Source organism: Lactuca sativa, chromosome 2 (genome assembly GCF_002870075.4).
Source record: "Lactuca sativa cultivar Salinas chromosome 2, Lsat_Salinas_v11, whole genome shotgun sequence".
In the NCBI taxonomy this organism is placed as follows: Eukaryota; Viridiplantae; Streptophyta; class Magnoliopsida; order Asterales; family Asteraceae; genus Lactuca; species Lactuca sativa.
In genome coordinates this window covers 204,161,285-204,182,641 of record NC_056624.2, presented here as the reverse complement: position 1 = coordinate 204,182,641, position 21,357 = coordinate 204,161,285, and positions in this window count along the sequence as shown.

Sequence of the window (21,357 nt, the reverse complement as noted above, 5' to 3'; positions counted from 1 at the left end):
AACAATCTAAACGAGAGTTGAAGATCTCGTCAATACCTATCCGTCAATATAAAGACAGTTGAGAACGGATGTCAAATAAGAGAGTTATGAATTTTTAACGAACTTTAACAGTCTAAGCCTGTTAAAAATATAACTTTAAAAATAAAGTTAAAATTACCGATGGGGTCTAAATGAAAGTTGTAGATCTCATCGATAGCTACGCGTTGATATAAAACCCGTCAAAACAGTGCTCGTATAGAGTGCGTTGCGCGCACTGTCACTCCACCCAGAATGCGAAACATGGCACCATGCAAAAAACAACATGTCATCACTTCCAACCAAATTTCATGGCACATAAGGGACATATGCGCGACGTGCACTTTGATTTCGACTATAAATACCCTGCAGTTCCTCATTCGAATTTCACACCATTCCTACGTTTCTCTCAGGATTTGTCTAGATTTTGGTCGAAAGTTTCCTTAGTTTTAAGTATATGGCAAAGTCCTGAGGTCCCTGAGAGCCCGACATTTTGAAGCTAGTAGGGCATAGTTTTGCCAGTGCAATTCCCGGATTTTTGTCTAGGGAATCTCTATATGTTAAATTACACTCAATATTATTTGATTGTAATTTTTATTTGCATTCATAAGTCAGTGTTATGAATTTATAAGTAAGATTTATCAGTAATTCCAAGTCATTATATTGATTGATCTACTTACGGGGATGATGTCTAGGATGTCTTTAGTGATGTGTTTAAAGTGAGATTTCCAAATAGTATACTCTGTATACCAAACGAACCTTACCTCCGATATGATCCTACGTGGTTGTTCCTTAGTTGATATACCTTGATGTATACATTGGGATTAGTGAGGAATCTAGACTATTATTAGTTTCCAGGAATGTAAGACTAAGACTTAGTGACATCCGTATCTAGGTCACGTCATAAGAAAAGTCAATGAGTTTAGCGAAGCACTGCTGAATTCTCCAGTTGCCCACCTAAGTCAAGTGAGTTCATAGTTACTTTCAAACTTACACATAGCTACAAGTAATCTATTTGTGTAAATGCTATGTGCATTGTTTGTACTGTTTTTAATATATTTGTACGATATAACATGATTGTTACTTGATCTAATCATATATTATACTTAATAATATAATTGGGTAGTAAAGGGTTGTGCGTAATAATAAAGGAGAGATTGTGATAAGGCTGTGTGAATTAGTGGTTGTGATAGGTTAATGAGAGTTGTGTGAAATAATAAGTCATTTGTTGTACCTAACCAAAAGTATTTTTTTACTGGCGTGCTTATCCAAGTACTATTGTATTGCCATGTCTGTTGTGTTGTCCAAAGTACTTTTATACTCCCATGCTCATCCAAGTACTTTTGTACTATCGTTCTTACCTAAAATGTTAACATGTTTCCGACAAAGATCCTTTAGGAAAGATCTCTCAAGATCATCGTACTAGGATTAAAAAGTGAGGATAACGGGAATTGGGTAATTAGGCTATCTGAATGCTGAAGAATATATAATTATGTGGGTTGAAAACCCTATGTATCTCACTAGGTTTCCCAACCTGACCCACTCGGTTTCTTTGTATCACAGGTAGCAATATGAAGGTACTCATAGATAATGTAATTATCCGATGAGAGATTCAAGGAGATGTAGATCTTTAGTATATTGAGATTTTGTAAGTCTCCATTTATGCTTATGTTTCTTGTATCAGTTATGACATCCCATGTTTTTAAAATATAAACTCTTCTAAAATGCCTTGATTTTGATGTTATATCATGCCAAGGATATTTTGGTACCAATAGAATAACAAATGTTTTAGATAAGCATAAATAAAAAGTTTTAAAAATGTCGTGAAAATAGGGGTGTCACATGTAACACTCGGCTCTTCAAGGTCACGTCGTGGTAGAAATGTCCACGATGTGGCGATATCATGATTGGCCACGCAACATTTAGAACGCCCACAATGTGGCAGTATGTAGCCACGACGTGGGGATTGTTTTGGGCTTAAACCCTAATTTTAGGGTTGGTGCCCTATTTAAGGGCACTAACTTCTAGGGTTGCCTCATTTGACAGCCTCCATCCCCAAAGAAAACACCCCATCCAAACCGTAGTCCCATTATTGACTTTGAGAGCTTGTTGGTGTCTCTTTTGCTTACTATTGAAGAAGAAGGCTCTTTTGGTGTTGTGGTTCTGCAACCAAGTCTCTTCCTTATCATCTTGTATTGTTTATGGACCTTTGTAAGTCCTCAAGTTCCTACCTTTCTCTTTCAAGCATGTTAGATCTAAGTTTTTGTCCATATTTGTTCATGTTGGGTTGAGTAGAATGCATGGAGTTCATAAAGTTGGCAACTTTATGGATTATTAAGTTCATTTGCCATCATATGTTGTAGATCTAGAATTTGATGCTATCTTGAGTTCCATGCAAGAGGTTTTAGTGATATTTATTAATTTTGGCCTAAGTTTAGATTTAGACTTATATTGCGCATATATGTATGGAAAAGCAATGACATTTGGAATGCATTAGACCTTAGGAAGGATTCTGGAAGGTTGGAAGGAAATGGCTTAATAGATTAAGAGCTAAATCTGTTAGGATGTTGGAATCCAGCTCCCACGTCATGGCGTTGGGTGCCACGACGTGGTGACTGGGGGAGCCCAAATGTTTTGTTGTGGAGTGACCATGACATGGCACAAAGAGACCACAACGTGGTGATCTGTCCAGCTCGCATGAACCGTTGACTTTTTTACCAAGGTTGACTTTTGGTCAGCTGTGATGGTTTTGGTTTTTACGAGGGGCAAAATGGTATTTTGCCCAAATTATGGATTAGACTCGGTTTGGACTAGTTGAGTTTGTATAATTACCTTAATTATTAATTAGGGTTATTTGGTGTGATTATTAGGCGAAGTCTAGTTCCGACAGTTCGGGTGTGAGTTCTATCAGTCATCTGTGCAAGGTGAGTCTCCTCACTATTCTTAATTGTGTGGTAGAATATATATATATATATATATATATATATATATATATATATATATATATATATATATATGATGAGCAGTTGGGTCTATGTGCTATAGTGTGATATGTGTTACTGTTTTAATCGAAAATTGATCAAGTAAAGCAACCAAATTATATGAGAGGTTGTAGTGTTAGGATAATGCATGTGTAGAATTATAATCAAAGTGAGACAAGTGAGTTACAAGGAAAACCCTTGATCCTTTATAGGATCTCCGACATAAAACCTTGGGGGTGATATTGATCACTTGTCTTGTTTCTTTTTATTGATTTTAATATGAGATTATAGAGATGACGAAGATAATACGAGTACAAGTGTAATGGTAGATCTGATTGTGTGTGTAGTATATGATTTAGAAGTTTTATTTATAGTCTAATCTAATCAACAAGAAGTCCGATATTTCTGGGATCCTCCTTGAACAAATATTTGCATGTTGTTTGACTTGATATTCCTGGGTCTTAAGCTTGGTTGAAGTGATTCTCCATTGATAATGAGTCTTGTGTTGACTAATTTTGCACATATGAGAAAAAAAAAAGAATATAACCGTTAAAAGCATTAGGAAATATTAGTGATAATAATCAGGATCCTACGATATGTTTAAGGATCCTGAGGCTTCGGGATAATAATCAGGATCTTACGATATGTTTAAGAATCATTGAAGAGTTTCCATCTTCCCATACTTTTTTCTTTTTGGAGTTCCTTGCTTTTGAACTCTAAAGTTGTGATTTTATTGTAGATCTCAGTTCATATTTGAGGTCATGTGTGCTCAGCTTCACGGACCACTTTTCCATCCCACCTGGCGTTTTTGGTTTTCGCATAACATTCTTAATGGGGTAATTAGATTTTACATGTATAGTATGTGTTTCAAAATATTATCTTAATTTTTTGGAAGCAGTCACTAATGCAAGTATTAGTTTTTCAAGATGGGAATACCTGGTCTTAGGATCTAAGAGACTTTTACTTACATAGTAGATGGGATGTTGGTCTCCGTTGAGATCCTTGGCTAAAACAACACTTACAACATTAGAGGATACTAAAAGGTATAGGAGGAGTGATTCCCTATCTAGTGGTTTCAATAACAAGGGTACACAACTTAAATAATTTTTAAGTTCCTGAAAATCATCTTCGTTCTCTGTAGTTCACTCAAACCTTTTGTTCTTCTTCAAGATATCATAGAAAGGTTTGCACCTTTCTAAGGATCTTAAAATGAATCTGTTTAATGTTGCTATTCTTCCTATTAGTCTCTGAATATCCTTTGTTGAGGATGGGGATCTTAAATCGATGATGACCTTTATTTGCTTTGCACTTGCTTCTATTCCTCTTTTAGTCAGCATGTATCCAAGGAACTTGCCTGATCTCATTCCAAAATGGAATTTGGAAGGATTCAACTTCATGTTGTATTCACTACTACAAAAGGCCCTTTTACGACGCGTAAACCACGACACTCAGAGATTCATGTTACGCAAAAGAGAGTGACCTTAAAATGGCATCATCTCTTCAAAAAATTTAAGTATTTAGGTCACACATTATTGCGGGCCCTTAAATTAGTGTGTTAAAGAAAAATAATCAAAAACATGGAGGGCGCTTTATATTAAACGTGCGTCCTCTATAATGGTCGCCTTTTAATTTTAATGTAACGCACGCTTGTCTCAAGATATCCCTTCATTCTTTTCTTCTCTTCTCTCCCTAATCACCATACCATCTCTGATTCAAGGCATGTACGTGACCTTATATTTATCCACCGCCTTCAACATGTTCTCGAAATTAAATCTCTCCATGAGAACAACATCTCGCCAACCGATGTCGCCATGATCAGCATAAAGAATCTGAAAACGTGAAGTTGAAAGGACGATTCTAGGGCTTTTTTCAAGAACACACACTTATCGCTATCGCTATCTCTCTCTCTCTCACGCACACAGAATTGAAGGGAAGATTCTATGGCTTTTTTCAAGAACCATTCAAAATGTAAAGGAGTGCTCTCTACAATAGTTTGGCGAAGTCGGCTCACCTCACCTCATCGGCGACTGCGACTCCTCAAAGATTTAGGGTTGTGCTCGGTGATTCAACTACTAACTAAGGTATATGGTTATGTATTGGTGTTTGGTAATTAATGACTCAGATAAGGAAGCTTGATGACACTGAGTTTAGAAACCCTTGGCAAAGACGTATATTTGGGTAAGTTGTTTTTGTATTTTTGATATTTCTTCATTAAGCTTTTCTTTTTTATGCAAAAATGAGTTTTGTTCAGGAGTATATCCTGATTACACTGAAGAACCCTCTGCGCTTGCTTCATGGGGGCCAAATGTAAAGAATGTAACCTTAATGATTAAAGATTGGTTTGACTCAGGTGTGCTCCATGCTAAAGTTTGGATATTATATTTCCCGAGATGTTTATATTGGATCTGCTAATAATGATCGGAAATCTCTCACTCAGGTAACTTTTTATAAATTTTAAAAATTTTCTAAATGGCTTACTGATTTGTATTAATATTTGATTTTATAGGTGAAGGAAGTTGGAATCTATCTTGTTAGCTGTCCAGATATAGCCAAAAAGGTTGAAATCTTCTATAATAACTTATGGAAACTCGGATCTTTGAATTCTTCTGATTACACACTAAAGATATGGGATCAATAATGTCATATCAGTATAACACTACTTTGTTGGTCACATTTCGTACCATCTAAACAAAGATGCAGGCATGTCAATAATTTGTTTATCTTTTTACAAAATTTTCATTACAAGTTAATCAACATCTCTACATATTTCCTCTTCCTCCTTACGTTGAAGTTCCACATACATCTAGCTATCAACTACTAACAGAACCTTCAACTTTCAAAACGTCAATTCAGACCCCTGGATGCAATTATTCAAATTCAAAATCTCTATCAAGCTATCTCTCTTTTGCTCCAGCAGAGGTGAAAATCTTTTGGTCTCATTGATTCCATATATTGTAGTTTCTTTGATGCCTTTATTTATTCGTTCATATGATTGCCCTAATTTTTGAACTGCAACTCTCATTTTGGCCATTTAGGTTTACTTTGTTCATTTTGTTAGTGCAATTTAGGGGAGTTTGAATATCGTTTTGCAATAGGTTCTATAGTTTGACTTTCGTTCTTAATTGATTTGCAATGTCGTTGCTTTTGTATCATATTTCTGTTCATAAAGTATAAAAATCACGTATATAAGTGTGATAATTCTCTTTAACTACTCTACTACTTATTTATTAGGGTTTTTTTTTTATCTAACATAATACCTTGCTAATTGTGGTTCAAGAGTAAATACTATCACCAATATTATCATTGCTCTGAATACTCTTCCTAAAACTATTGTAGCTAATGAATTTCTATTTACATAAATATTAAATCATTCATAATTAATAGAATCACATTCAAACCCCAGTAAAAGTATATTTTCTTGCTTATTTTAGAAAATAATATTGTTATTTAGTTAAAATCATGAATGCTTTAAGATTTTTGTGATTATAAGTTACATAAATAAAAATGGTTATGTTAGTATGTTACAAAATTCCATTCCATGTGCATGATGGAATGGATAAAAAAAACTAACGTGAAGTGTTATTTTTGACTATTTGATTTGAAATTCATATTTTATATTTTCCAAAGAAGTTAAATATGTTTATTTAGGGATATATCTTTATTTCATTAAAATAAATTTTGTTCAGTAGAGAATCTATGGAGAGGATGGTGGAAGCTTCTGCTCAGGTAGCCAAGGCTGTGAATCCTATCTGGTAAGCTGCACAGGCACACGCCAAATCACAGGCTACAAAAAAGTTAATCAAGCTAATGGAACCCAAAGCTCCTCTGTTTCCAAACTTGGTGAAATTAATGACCAAAAACTTGAAATTGACATTGAACAAAGGAAACAAAGGTCACGTGAAACAACCATTAAGAAGACTAGTTCCAAATTTTCTAAGGTATCAATCTAATAATGAAAATACCCAAAATGCCCTTCCACTCAAATATGTTGTTTCACTTCTACTAAATGATAGGAATTGGAGAACAAAGAAAAGGCAGAGAAGCTTTTAGAAGAACTAGAGAAGGAAGAAACAAAACAACAATTTGAAACTTAAACTCATCACTCATCACCACTCTCATTCTTGTTTCTTTTTCACTCAAAACAAAGAGAAGAAGAAAACCCTCAAGTTCTCTGTATGTTCACAGTGTCATAAGCTCAAACACACAATCTTTACTACAAATAAAATCTTTCTTTCTTGAAAACCCAGAAATTATCACAAGTTTTTTTTTTTTTGGTAAAACGGTTATAAAGAAGCCAAGAATAGTGATAATTGGGGCTGGAATGGCAGGGTTGACAACTGCAAACAAGCTCTAGATGTGAGATCACAAGAGAGAAACCATGTAGTGGAACACTTAAATCAGTGCTTTAATTCGTGGTGGGTTAAAAGAATGCTTTTCACCTTAGATAGTTGTGAAATTTGAGCAGTTGTAGCTCCAGATGTGAGATCACAAGATTACTGGTTAATCCGAAATTCCAAGATTATTGATGGCATGGGTGCAAGCGATTACATTCCCCGGTCGGGATACTCGCTGGTTATATCATGTCTATAATTTCTGATATCTACTAATAACCCTATTATGATCTGGCTTTGCTAATCCTTCAATATGTTTGTTTCAGGAATGATGGAATGGAAAACCTGTATAGTATCTTGGTAAGATTCGATGATCAAAGCTCAACAGATTCATTTCACAAACATTTTAATGGAAGGCGTTTCTAATCTTTGGAGGTTTTCATTCTTCAATAACCATACTTTATTTAAGCATCATGCAATGCAAGTAGTTATTCTAATTTCAATAAATTATGGTTTTTGAATACAGACATAATCATGTCGTGTGGTTTTCACTGTTGATGTGCAATACACAACCTCAATTGAACACACACAGACTTCCCCTGCAAATACAGAGTAGCCCTCATGTCCTGTTTGTCTTGGTAGTTTATATATTATATACCAAATATCAGCTGGTTTTTTGTGTATGATTTTTAGAGAGATTGAATCAATGTTCTTTTTGTAGAGAGATTGGACCAAGATATGAGTGGGATTCTAACAACAATCTGCAACCATTCATTCCATTGTTCTTGTATTTCAAAATGGACTGATTCTTCATGCCCTGTAAGTTTAAAAACCATTACTTGGCAGTTGGAATAAATAAACCAATATTGTTAAAAATCATATACCCACGGACAAAAAGTGTAATTTTATGTTACTATCAGGTGGTTTCTTCATCTTTCCCTATTTAAACCTAAATATTAATTGCTATTTGCTAATGCCATAACATAAATAGGTTTCATCTGAATACGTGATGTACATTTATGTCAATCCCAGTTGTCCATCATATTCAGGTGAAATCATAATGGCGGCGTTCCTTCAAATTCTAATTTTGTATAAAGTTGAATTCATTTTAATTTAAAAATAAATAAAAATTTAAAATTTTATTATAAATTCATTGCAGGCCAGATTCCAAACATCCCGCTTAGTTTGGGTGGTTGCTCAACAAACAGAACAAATTTTGAAAATGTTACGTGATTTGATGCAAATAAAAAATTGCCAGCTGTTACTATAGACATCCCATTTAATATGAGTGTTTTTCAAAATTTTCCTGTTAACTTTTTGTAGGTTGATGTATTTCCGGCACCACAAATACATGGTTCAATACAAGGGTTTAACTTTGACATGGTAGGATCTCCCTTTGATATGCTGCAAATTATATAGGGTTAAGTGCAAGAAATGGCAACATACATTCATTAATACTTCCCACTTCGATCTGCAAATTATATAATTGTTGGGCATATTTTTTCAAGTGTAATAATAATGCCTAATAAGAAAAGAATTGAAAGTAGAAAGCTATAATTTTCAATGTAAAATGCCTTAATAGGAATTAAAAAAATGAATGTAGGATGCAGGTGGGTACGGTAGCAGATGTTGTTAATGTAAGTTTAGATTTGGTTAGAGAAAATTGTAAGAGTTGTAATTGAATTGGTTGGCACTTGGCACAGACATCATTCCCTCTTTTGGCTAGGCTGCATGAGGCATACCTGCTTTTCCAAGATGCTATGCCTGAAAACCGGCCAGACTTCCCTGCTGCTACCCAATCAGGTAATTTCAATGGGTTTATCTCCATCAAATATTTTAATTTCATATTTCATTATCTATCTCTATCAAGCGCATCCATTAAATAAATTTATGAAAATTCCGACACCAAGTGCTTTCTGGATAATTCATAATTCAGTTCAAAACATTTACGAAAAATCATTTGACTTAGGGATATAACAAATGAGGGAAAATTTGTAAAACTTTATATTTAATCAATGGGAAAAGCCTCCTTATTTTCACCCTTATGATTTTTTTTTTGTTTTTTATGCACTAAGTCGCTAAAAATGAAACGCTCATACGGTGGTGTATATAGCTTTCTTTTTTACTTGACCAAGTCGAGGGGAACAGGACTCTAGCTTAGTAGGGTAAGAAAGCTATAGCCTATATGGGTGTTGTGCTTTATTTTTTCAGATAAATGACCCTTTTCTCTAACTTATATATATTATTTGTGCTTCAGTTTCCCATATTATATGTGCTGAGCGCTGTCATTTAGTCAAATAGTATTTTAGGTTATCTATCCAACCACTTGAATGGTATGTTTGTAATCAACTGAGTTGATTATCCCTTCTTATTTCGTTCATTTCACTTGCAGGAAGTGTTTATATGAATGCAAAAGACATGCTATGCTATATACAGTTACTAAAGTCTAAAAGTATAAATAATTGTTGGGCGATTATAGTTTTGCTTTCATTTCATCTAAACATTTATTTGATTCCATCATGTTGAGTAATATAGGAAGCTAAGAAACGTTTTGACAAGGCTGATTTTTTTATAGCCAGGTATTTACTTTTTCTATATTTGTTTATTTATCAAAGTCAATGTAACTACATTTGAGTATTTGACATGTCATCATGTTTGCAGGTACAACTCAACAAATTTTTTACAGGTACAAAATGTTCACTCCATAGTCAATTGCATCGTATGATTCTGTTAATTTCAACCAAAATTTGTTTCTTAGTTTATTTTGTGATCAATTGCACTGAGTTGCTAGCCTAAAGATGTTTTTGCCCTAATTTGGCTTATCTGGTTGCTTCTCTATCATCATCAGGTTTTGAGAAAGCTTGTGGACGATGCTTCGAAGTTTCTGAATGATAAGGTCACAAAAGCTATTGTAACAGTTCCTGCTTATTTCAATGATTCCCAAAGAATAACAACAAAAGATGCATGTCACATTGCTTATAGTTTTGATGTTTCAGGTGAGGGGACACGATTTGGGATAACTGAGTTTTAAATTCCATATGATGTTTTATTTTAAAAATATTTTCTGATGTTTGTTTCCCATTTTATTTGTTGTAGTTCTTGAAGTTGGTGATGGAGTTTTTGAGGTGCTTTCTACTTCTAGAGACATACATATTGGTGGTGATGACTTTGATAAGGTTAGTATTGTTTTAGAACCAATACCATTATCCATTTACATGTGTATTAAATTTTAATATTTTATAAACATAGATTGATGATGCTTTAAGCCTTTCTGAATACTAATGTGTTGATGATGAAAACATGTATCATGTGGAAACAGAAGCATAACAATAAAAAGTAGAAACAAGAAGGTGCTCCTTAATAGAAATGTAATATTATGTTATATAGTTAGGGAAAACCTCTTAATAACAATGTACTTACTAATTGGATGTGATACTTTGTGTAGGGTTGGAAGGAACTGGAATTGGCCTTGTTGTACATGAGAAAGCTCTTGGAAAGTGAGTTGAATTCGATCTTCATCTTCTCTTTGAACATTCTTTCTTATAAAATTTTGTTTTATAGAATCTTTAATAGGAGTATGTAAATGTTTGCTTAAAATTTTGGTGTCTTGGGACTTCCTGCGGATCATATTCAACATTTCAGCTTGTTACTATATTCAACATTTCAACTTGTTACCAGGTAATTAATTAACTGTCTCTATCTACATGCTCTTTCACTTCACCATTGTATCTATTTTTCTTTAGTAAATAAAATCTTAGGTAAGATCATGGTGTGTTGTTATGAAACAAACAGGCAGGACAGACATATGGATGAAAGTGGAAATCCCTCAAGATACAAAGCTTGTGGAGCCGCTAGATGAAGCTTGTATATGGCGCCAAACAAGAGGCACCGCCACTGAAACTTTAGGAGTCGAGAACAAAGCTGAATCCACAGAGAAGGTTCAATTATAATTTACAAATCTTCCCTTGTGTTTTTTTTTAAATATTATCATATCTGTGAAACTTAACAGCAGTTGTTGGTCTTCCTCTTGGTAATCCATCAATGAAATGGCCAAGTTGCATCATGTAATAACATTTTAGGCGAAGATGTAGGTATATGTTTTTTTAATGAATAATGTAATCACATGTATGAATATGAAATAAAGTTTGTTATTTAGTATATGATAATCATGTATAGGGATAAAACTTCTATTGATTTGTTTTATCTTTCCATGGATCGATTATTTATATGACATTAAATTTTATGCAATGGATTGTATTTTTTCTATATGGTATTTTATTTTTTGTTATGAAAATTAGTAAATCTATAAATAATATTTTTTTTAAAGATTTAAAATTACGATACGCAAAAATGTGTGTCATCTTCATTTATGACATGGACTTTCTTGACAGGGGCTTCCTTGATATGCATTGCGTGTCATAAACACGCGCGTCGTAAGGTTACGACACGCAGATGCGTGTCGTCTATCTTTATGACAGGGCCTTCCTTGATACACATTGCACGTCATAACTGTGCGTCGTAAATGCGCGTCGTCTCTCGTTATGATAGGGCATTCCTTGATGCGCACTTGCGTGTCGTCTGAGCGTTTTACGACGCACAATGAGCATCGTAAAAGGCCTTTTTTCTAGTAGTGATTTGTCTAGTATGTTGAAGGTGTCTTTGAGATCCTTGAGGTAATCTTCAACTTTATTTAATTTTACCACCATGCCTTTATGGTGTCCCTCAGTTTATCCTTGAACATCCACTTAACAAGCCTTTGGTATGTTGCACCTGCATTTTTAATACCGAAGGGAAAAGCATTATAGCAATATATATTTCTTGGGGTTATGAATGAGGTATCCTCTTAGTCTAATGGTTCCATTTGAATTTGTTGGAACTCTGTTGATGAATCCATGAACATTATCAGTTCATGGCCAATCGTAGCAACTATCATGGAATTTATGTGTGGCAGGGGGAAAAGATCCTCAGGGTAAGCCTTGTTTAGATCTGCATAGTCCACAAATACTCTCCAGTCTCTATTCTTCTTTTGTATGACGACCACGTTGGCCAGCCACCTTAGGAACTTGACCTCCTTGATCATCCTTGTTTTAAGAATTTTTTCTACTTCTTCTTGGATGATTTGATTTCTTTCGAGTGCAAACTTTATCCTTTTTTTTGTGTATTAGTATGAAAGAAGGATCAATGTTAAGTTTATGAGTGATAATATTTTTGTCTATACATGTCATGTCCACATGCTTCAAGGCGAATGTTTTGCTTCTATCTTTTAGGAACTTTATTTGTTCTTGATCGATTTGTTCTGGTATTGAGGATCCTATGAGGACCTTGGCTTTAGGATCCTTGAGTTTTAGGGGCACTTTTTTACATCCTGCTCTTTTGTTTCTTGCTTGTCATGGTACCGTTGAAGATTTCATCGAGTTCTTGTAGCACTCCTTGGATTCTTGTTAATCACATATAATTTTTAGTGTCCCCCATGAAGTGGGCTATTTAACACACTAATGGTATGTTGAGGGGACATCCTTCATATCTTGGATCCATGGTTTACCTAGTATAACATTATAGGAGGATAATGTATTAACTACACAAAAGCATTGCATAAATTTTACCCCCTCTATGTAGATTGATATATTTATCTTGCCGACCGTATGCTGTGTTTCACCACCAAATCCTATTAGTACAAATGATCTTTTGACTATTTCGGCTTCAAGGATGTTCATCCTTTTTAAAGAATCCAGGAGTATAATGTTGACCGGGGATCCTTCGTCAACAAGGATCGTTCTTACAAAATGGTTGGTGATGTAAAGAGTGATCTCCAATCCATCTTGGTGGGGGATCCTAGACATTTGTTCTATCTGTTTCGTCGAAGGTATTCTCTTTTTTCGTTCGTGATCGATGTATTCTTCTAAGGCCTTTCTTCTTTCTCCATTTTTGATACTTTGGTGTGTGTTTTTACCAAGGTTGTAAAAATCGTTTAACGGTAGCTCGACGGTGGACTGGTGTTAAGGGATCAATCGGTCTTGGCGGGGATTAATCGAGGATTAATCGGGGACCATAAATTATTAATAAAATATTAAAATTAATTAAATATTAATATATCTTAAGAAAAACAAGTGCTTCAAAATCAGAAAATAAGAAAAATTATAATTTGGAAATTTAGAAATACGAAAATATGAACATTTTCGTATAATATTTGAAATTTTGAAATTTTGAAAATTTTGGAGTAAAAGAAGAAAGTTGGTTTTTTGAATTTTTTTAAAAAAATTTAAAATTTTTTTGACCTTTTTTTGACTTTTATCGATTTTTTTGACTTTTTGTTACTTTTTTTACTTTTGTTGACCGATTAATCCCGCCAAGGCCGATTAATCTCGCTAAACACGATTAATCGTAAATTTCTGATTAATGCCCTAATCCTCGACGGTTGGAGAACGCCAAACGATTAATCCACGATTAATCGCCGATTAATCCCGATTTCTGCAACCATGGTTTTTACTGTAGAATAAGAGGTGTCGTAAATTTCAGATCCTCCAGATATCACATTGAATACTTTGGTGTCCGTAGGAGGGGATCCTGGTTTCTGTAGGATCTTATGAGGATGTTGATCCTTTTCTTTGTATTTTTCTTTTCTTATTCTGAGGATCTCCTTAAGGTATCCCTTGCTAAGTGGGTAACTGGTCTCCTTTATGAGGGATATGCAATCTTCCGTAATGTAACCAAAGTCCTCATGGTATGCACACCATTTGGACTTATCTTTCTAGGTGGTGGACTTTTCTCTTTTTTTGGCCATCTTGCTTTGTCGCCAAGATCCTGCATAGAAAATATCAAACCTGAAACATCCACAGAAAAACAATAGTCAATGATCTTAGGAAATTCTTCTTCCTCTCATTCATCTTCAAGGGAATTAACCATATGATGATCAGGTGTAGAATAAGGTTTGGATTTATAAGATCTCTGTACTGAGGAGTAGTCCTTCCTATTAGGGTTTTCATATGAGTTTGATAGGTTGCTCCTCTTTTGGATCTCTTTGTCTTCTTCGAGCCCTATGAACATTAGTGCTATGTCATGGGTTTTGAGCATTCTAACACTCATATGGTGTACATGCAACCCTATAAATCTTGGATCTATGTTTTCTCTATTATACATGCAAATATTCAATATTCCAAGGTTTTATCCTAACTAGCATGATATGAAGCAACTATACTACAAAGGCTTAGTTAAATAACATACCTTTTGATGTGGCTTGAAGTCTTGAACTTTAAGAGCTTAGCCCCAATAGTGTGGAAGCCTCAAGTGGAATCACAAATCACTAAAAACCCCTTGGAAACTTGAGAGTATAGTAAGCACACTAGAAATTGGCCCACTCTTGTATACTCACACACTAGTGCCATTTCATGTGCCAAGGACCACTTTATATAGTATGGATGATTAGGGTTACATTCATGTAAACCCTAATACCCATGACCTTTCATTTCCATAGGATCCATGGGTTAAAAACTCCATGGACTATCCATACAAGCTTAGCCCAACCTAAATGAACTTGCTCTAATTCACACACACACACACACACACACACACACATATATATATATATATATATATATATATATATATATAAGAGTCCATATTTAATTAGTTCATTTTGATCACTAAATTAATTCTAAATTAATTCTTGATCATTACTAATTAAATAATATGATTCCATATTAATATATTAAAACTTATAATATATTGATATAAATCATAAACATACTATTCTCAAAAGACTATCCATATATTAATATAAACATATTAATATATTAGAATTAATATAAATTAATTCTAAATTAATTGTTCCGGTGAAGTGTAACCCAAATGGACCATGCTAAATCAGGTCAAGTACATACAAATTTTAGTTATGGACTTAGACACTAATCCAACAGTATCCCACTTGGATAAGCCTAAACCTATTATTGCGTATGACTCCAAAACCCGACTAGTAATCGTAGCTCTTAAAGTCGTTGTCAAACTCTAACCTAGTCAATGACTTGTCCATTAGATAAGGGATCATATATTCCTCCATTCTAGATATCATATGGACTGAGACATGGATTATAATCATTCTCTTTGTCCATTTGTTGTTTCCCAATTTTCGATTTATGACGACCGACTAATTGAACAAATTAAATCAGTCCAGGCTTGGCCAAGCATTTCGGGGTGTCATCACTAAATCATCGAGCCCCCCTAGCTATCGCTTTTATCCCTCTAAGGGTAAAAGGAATGGATAAACTTCGACTCATATGCTCATTCTACTACTTGATGAATCATACACAAAGGCACGTTTTATAACATCGAGTTACCAATGCCTTTTCGTGCAATCAATGTATAACCAACTCATAGTCAACAACTCATATCTCTAGGTTTGTATGAATATAAGATATTATTGTCTCATGATCACTTGTGATAAAATCCATGAAGTGATTCAAATGAGCGTGGGTTGAATCCAATACTCAAAACTTATGAGCACTCATGAGTGTTGTAGCAACTCTTGCTATGTCCAACATCTTAGACATCTACAAGCCAACTTCATGACAATCTTGATTCATATCTACTTCCAACATATGACCGACTGTGGATGGTTTGAATAACTTAGTCATTCAGGAAGAATGACCTAGTTGTTCTGGAAGTCAAAACATGCAAAGTGAAACACAAGAATAATCGAATCCAATATGGTCTCAGAACTTATGAATATTAATAAAACACCTTATATTTATCACCATATTGATTACACATTATTCATTGTATACTGTTTCAACTAATGAACTTTATACTTGAATCAAAACACTAGCCATGCCATGCTCTAAGCATGCACACTACGTTTATCCAAACACTAGTCATGCCATACACCAAGTATGCACACAATGTTTGTCCAAACACTAGTTATGTCATACACCAAGTATGCACACTAAGTTTGTCTATGATCTTTACTTTGTGAAATAGATCGATTGAACATAATTCAATTGATTCTCATTTCACAATCCCAAATCCTTACTGCAAATGCAAGAATTCCAAATTCCTACCACTTACTGAAATCTATTAGATTTTAAACTTATATGCACCGATCCTCTGTAATGATTATGCACAAAGTCAAAAAGATTTGTCAACAGAAATTACAGAGTATTCCAATGGATATCAACTCCATGGAACCGAAGTCTCAATTTCAAAGTCCATTACTTTGAACATCCTTCTTGCATTAAGTTTTCTAATCTTACAAAGATTGAATAGCTTCCACCTATGGAGACATTTCCATATTCCCATTTTGACTATCACTTCTGAACAAGAGTTGCCTCCTTTCAGAATATGTCAATATGGTCCTTCCAAAATTAACACTATACTTCCAACTCTCCCTGAGCAACCAATCTTTGGTAAACCTTAGATTGTCCTCGAAAATTCCTTAATCATTTTAGCATATCAAATTCTAGACCTTTTTCCCTCTTAATGCCACCACGCATTTGGAAGAATTTAAAAAGAATAAATATTATAGCACATGCAATCGATCCTACACCTGAAGCATATGGGACACGATTCATGATGTCTCACATAAAGACATGATTCTAGACCAATCTTTTGCTAAAATATTTTTTATTTTCCATGTTTTCATAATTCGACTATAAAGAGGGATGTCGTAATCATAATCGAATTTTGAGAACGCAATATATATATATATATATATATATATAGAGAGAGAGAGAGAGAATTTCCTTAAGTTGAGCCACTCCAACATAAAATTCGCACACACACACGCACACACATATATATATATATATATATATATATATATATATATATATATATATAATTTCCTTAAGTTGAGCCACTCCAACATAAAATTCACACACACACACACACACACACACATATATATATATATATATATATATATATATATATATATATATACATATCTTTGACTAAAAATGATTAAAATCTCAATCTGAGCTTTTAGAATTGAAATGAAGTACAATTTCCTCTCCTTTAATTATAGCAAAACGACTTTTCCCAATTGAAACTTTTGTTTTCTATAATTAACATTGCTAACTTGCAACACTTATCATAATTATCATGCTCCCACTAACAAGAGAATTATCAGCATAACACTTATTCTCCCACTAGCGTTGAAATGTACATAGAAATCAGCCGGACTTCTAGAAATCAATACTTTATTGGCTTTCTTACCAAAGTTCAGACTTCTGATACGAGATGCTTTGATAAAAAATTTATCAAAATCATACACTTTTCCTTAGATAGCACACATGTGTGTCTAAACAATTTCAGAACTATGAAAAAGGATGTCGTAATCATAGTCTCAATTGTTTAGACCTTTGCCATTCCTCACAAGTCCATGTTAGTGTGCCGGTTAACCACACACGCTCCACTAACGATTTTGAGAATGCAAATATCACAATTGTTATCTACTTAAAATCACTTAGTGAAAGCGTTTCCTTACCATCATTTTCATGAATCGGAGAGAAACCTTATGACACTTATATTTTATGGTGTATGTGTTCATATCCATTTGAATTTGTCAAAACCATAATCACAAGACACGGTTAATGACAAATCCAAACTCATATGGACTGAATTTGTGTAGTCTTAACTTCTTGCCACCTGGAAGCACAAGGGCCTGCCATTGCTTCCAAGTTGTTATGCAACCAATTGAGAACTCTCAGAACTCATATGCAAAGCCAACTTTAGCTGGAATGGGCACAAAAATAGGAATATGTCAACACGATAGTTTATAAACCTCAAGTCGTGTGCTAGTAATAAACTACATGTTTTATTCTTGATTAGATCTTGAAATTCTTTCAGGATCTTTAAGGCTCCCACTGTCCTCTTGACATATATGACTCTCTTGCCAAATATTCAAGAAAGGTGCGGATTCTTATCAAGACAAACACGTCACACAATTGGCCTAAGTTGGTCTCTGTTTTATTCAAAACATCACAACTTACCAATTTCAAATATACAAGAGTAGGACACATTTTACTCTTACATTTGACAAGTATTAATAAACCTTCTTCAAGATGTGTCACTCAAATTACAATCTTGGAGTATGAATCGAAGACTTGTTTTGGAATGAAGTATGACTCATCTTCTTGATTTAACCATTTCAACAATTCATGATTCATCTTCTTAGCCATAGGAATGCACTAAGATGTCCTTAAAGGACCAATTGTGATATAGTTTCTTAATCATTAAGATGATCACAAAACATGATACTAAAGTACTCTCCCATCTTTTCAGATTTGAGAAGCTTTTATCTTTCTACCTAATTTGATTCTTCCCATTCGTTCTTCCGTACATCGGAAATTTTCCAATGTTTCAGAATTATACTTAAATTGTTAAGTATAACCATATTTACTAAACTTTAGTAAATCATGACGAATAGTCTTATCGATCTTTTGTGGTGGACTTGACCAGTGCACACGAATGTGTACTCGATCCTTTGGTCCTTCACTTGACTCACATATACGTGTGAACAAGGAATTAGTCTTAATTTTCCAAAGATGAAAATTCTCATTCATCATTCTATACAACTTGCATGATTCCAAGTTTCAGTCCAATTGAAAACTTGGGTGATGAGAAAATCTTTCCTTATTTGGTAAATTTAGATATTACCACAAATGAAAGAATCAAATTCATATTTCCAATATTGCTAGAAACATACAAACATCAATTTTCCATAAATGCCATTGCAAGGAGATATAAAATAAAGTAAAACAAAATTTGATTTATTTATAAAATGCAGAAAAACTTTTCCTTACAATGCAACTTTAAATGGAAACTATGTTATTACATATTTCCTAGCAATCTATCATAACTCCTAAGTAGTGGCTCAAGAATCCGATCTTCGAACCATGCAATTGAAATCCATCTTCGCGATCAGATTCAACATACTCTTCCTTTAAGATTCCTTCCCTTTGCTTGATTCTGCCAAACATCAAAATGTAACTGAGTCACATTTTGTATTAAGAATCATCAATAAGGAACTTAACAGAGTTAGATAATGGACTTACCTGAAGCAGAGTCAAACCTTTTGACTTGACCATCTCCTAGATCTTTCAGGTAGTTAGGGCAGCTTTGCAACCAATGCCCCTTCCTTTGGCAATAGAAACATATGTACACTTTGGTAATGGTACATGGGACTATCTCAGACTTAGCCTTTCTCTTTACCATTTGGTCAACCAAGTTGAATATGGCCGATCCCTTTCCATAGGGAAGTGAAAGCTTTTCTGGACATCCAATGTTACCATTGTCAATGTCCATGGCAGTTTGGGAAGTTGATCTCCTAATCAAATTTGCTTTACCAGTGTTCCAAATCATTGCTGATTCAGCAGAACCAAGCAAATAGATAAGATCATTATGGGTCATGTCATAGTCTGTAACATAATATTCCTTAAAGAACTCACTATGTGACTTAGGAAGTGATTGAAGAACCTAGTCAACATCCAACTTCCTCAAGATTTTGACACCCAACTCTCCCGGCTTGTCAATATGTGACTTCATCTCCAAGATGTGAGCACACATAGACCTTGCTTGCCAATAGGGCTTGAGTGACCTTGAACTTGTGGGTTAGGGAGAATAATTAGAGGAGGTAGAGGAAGAGAAGTATGATTTCCATGAGATTTGGGAGATCATAGTTGTCTAAACTAGACATCTATAATGGGAGAAATTCAAGTTAGTTGATTCAAGTCCTTAATATAACACCCAATATGAAATATTAAGGCTAGGACCCAACATAATATTTTATAACTTGGAAGAGGTATGCCGTAATCCAATCTATAAAATATTGGAAGGTAGGCGAATGACGATTCGCCAACTTCCACCATGAAAAATGAAATAAGTTATTAGGTTTTAATTGGATTTGAAACTCCTAGATCTTTTGAGATTCATTGAACTTTTCAATGGCATGTTTCAATCTCGATTGTGCCCTCTCAAGTTTGTGACTGGGATGTCGAGGATCACAAAACAAGGTTTGAATAATCATGCAAATTAACCTAGTACCTTTAATCTTTATCACCTAATCGATGTGCCGGTTACCCACACGCGCTCCACCGATCTATGATAAACATTAAGTCACCCTTTGCCACTCTTACTAGTCCATGTTAGTGTGCCGGTTACCCACACACGATCCACCAACGACTTGGTAAGGTACAAAGTTTAATTTCATGGGTTAGCACCAAATTCACATTTTCCTAAAGTAACTAAGATTGAGAATTTATAAAAGTTTTAGTTGCTTTATATTTATTATTATACTTATAATGAGAATTATAGTCCTTGTCCTACCCGTTTGGCTGACGACCCTCCACCAGTCAAGGAAGCGGTGGGTGAGAGTGGACACCCATTAAGCTTCCATTTTATAGGCAACAACCTTATACCCCTCTTATAGACCGGCTTCGTGAATGAGGCCTACTAACGGTAAGACTGACTTGCTCTTATATATATATATATATATATATATATATATATATATATATATATATATATATATATATATATATTATTAACTTATAATACTATAAATTATAAGGGTTGAATTTTTATTTTTAAAACTCTAGGACTTGGAATTAAAGTGTGTATGAGACTTTACAAATTCCAAAACATGAGGGCAAGTTTTGAACAATTCAAAAAAAAAAACTTTTGGAATCCATAACATATGAGTTTAATATAGGCTTTAAAGACTTAAATGAAGAGACTCTTGAACATCCATAACTTGAGGACAAGTTATGGAATCCATAAAACTATTTATGAGAAAAGACTCTTCAATTATGTAACTTATAGCTGTAATGAAGATTTAACACAAAAACTTTTGATTTTCCATAACTTGAGGACAAGTTACGGAATTCATTAAAGTCCATTTAGATCATCTAATAAACAAACAAACATGTCAAAGAAAACAATGATCTAGATTAAACTCATATAAACAAGACAATTTAAATCAAACAATTTTCATGTAATTAGCCTAACAATTAAACTAATACATGATATGGGCATATTTA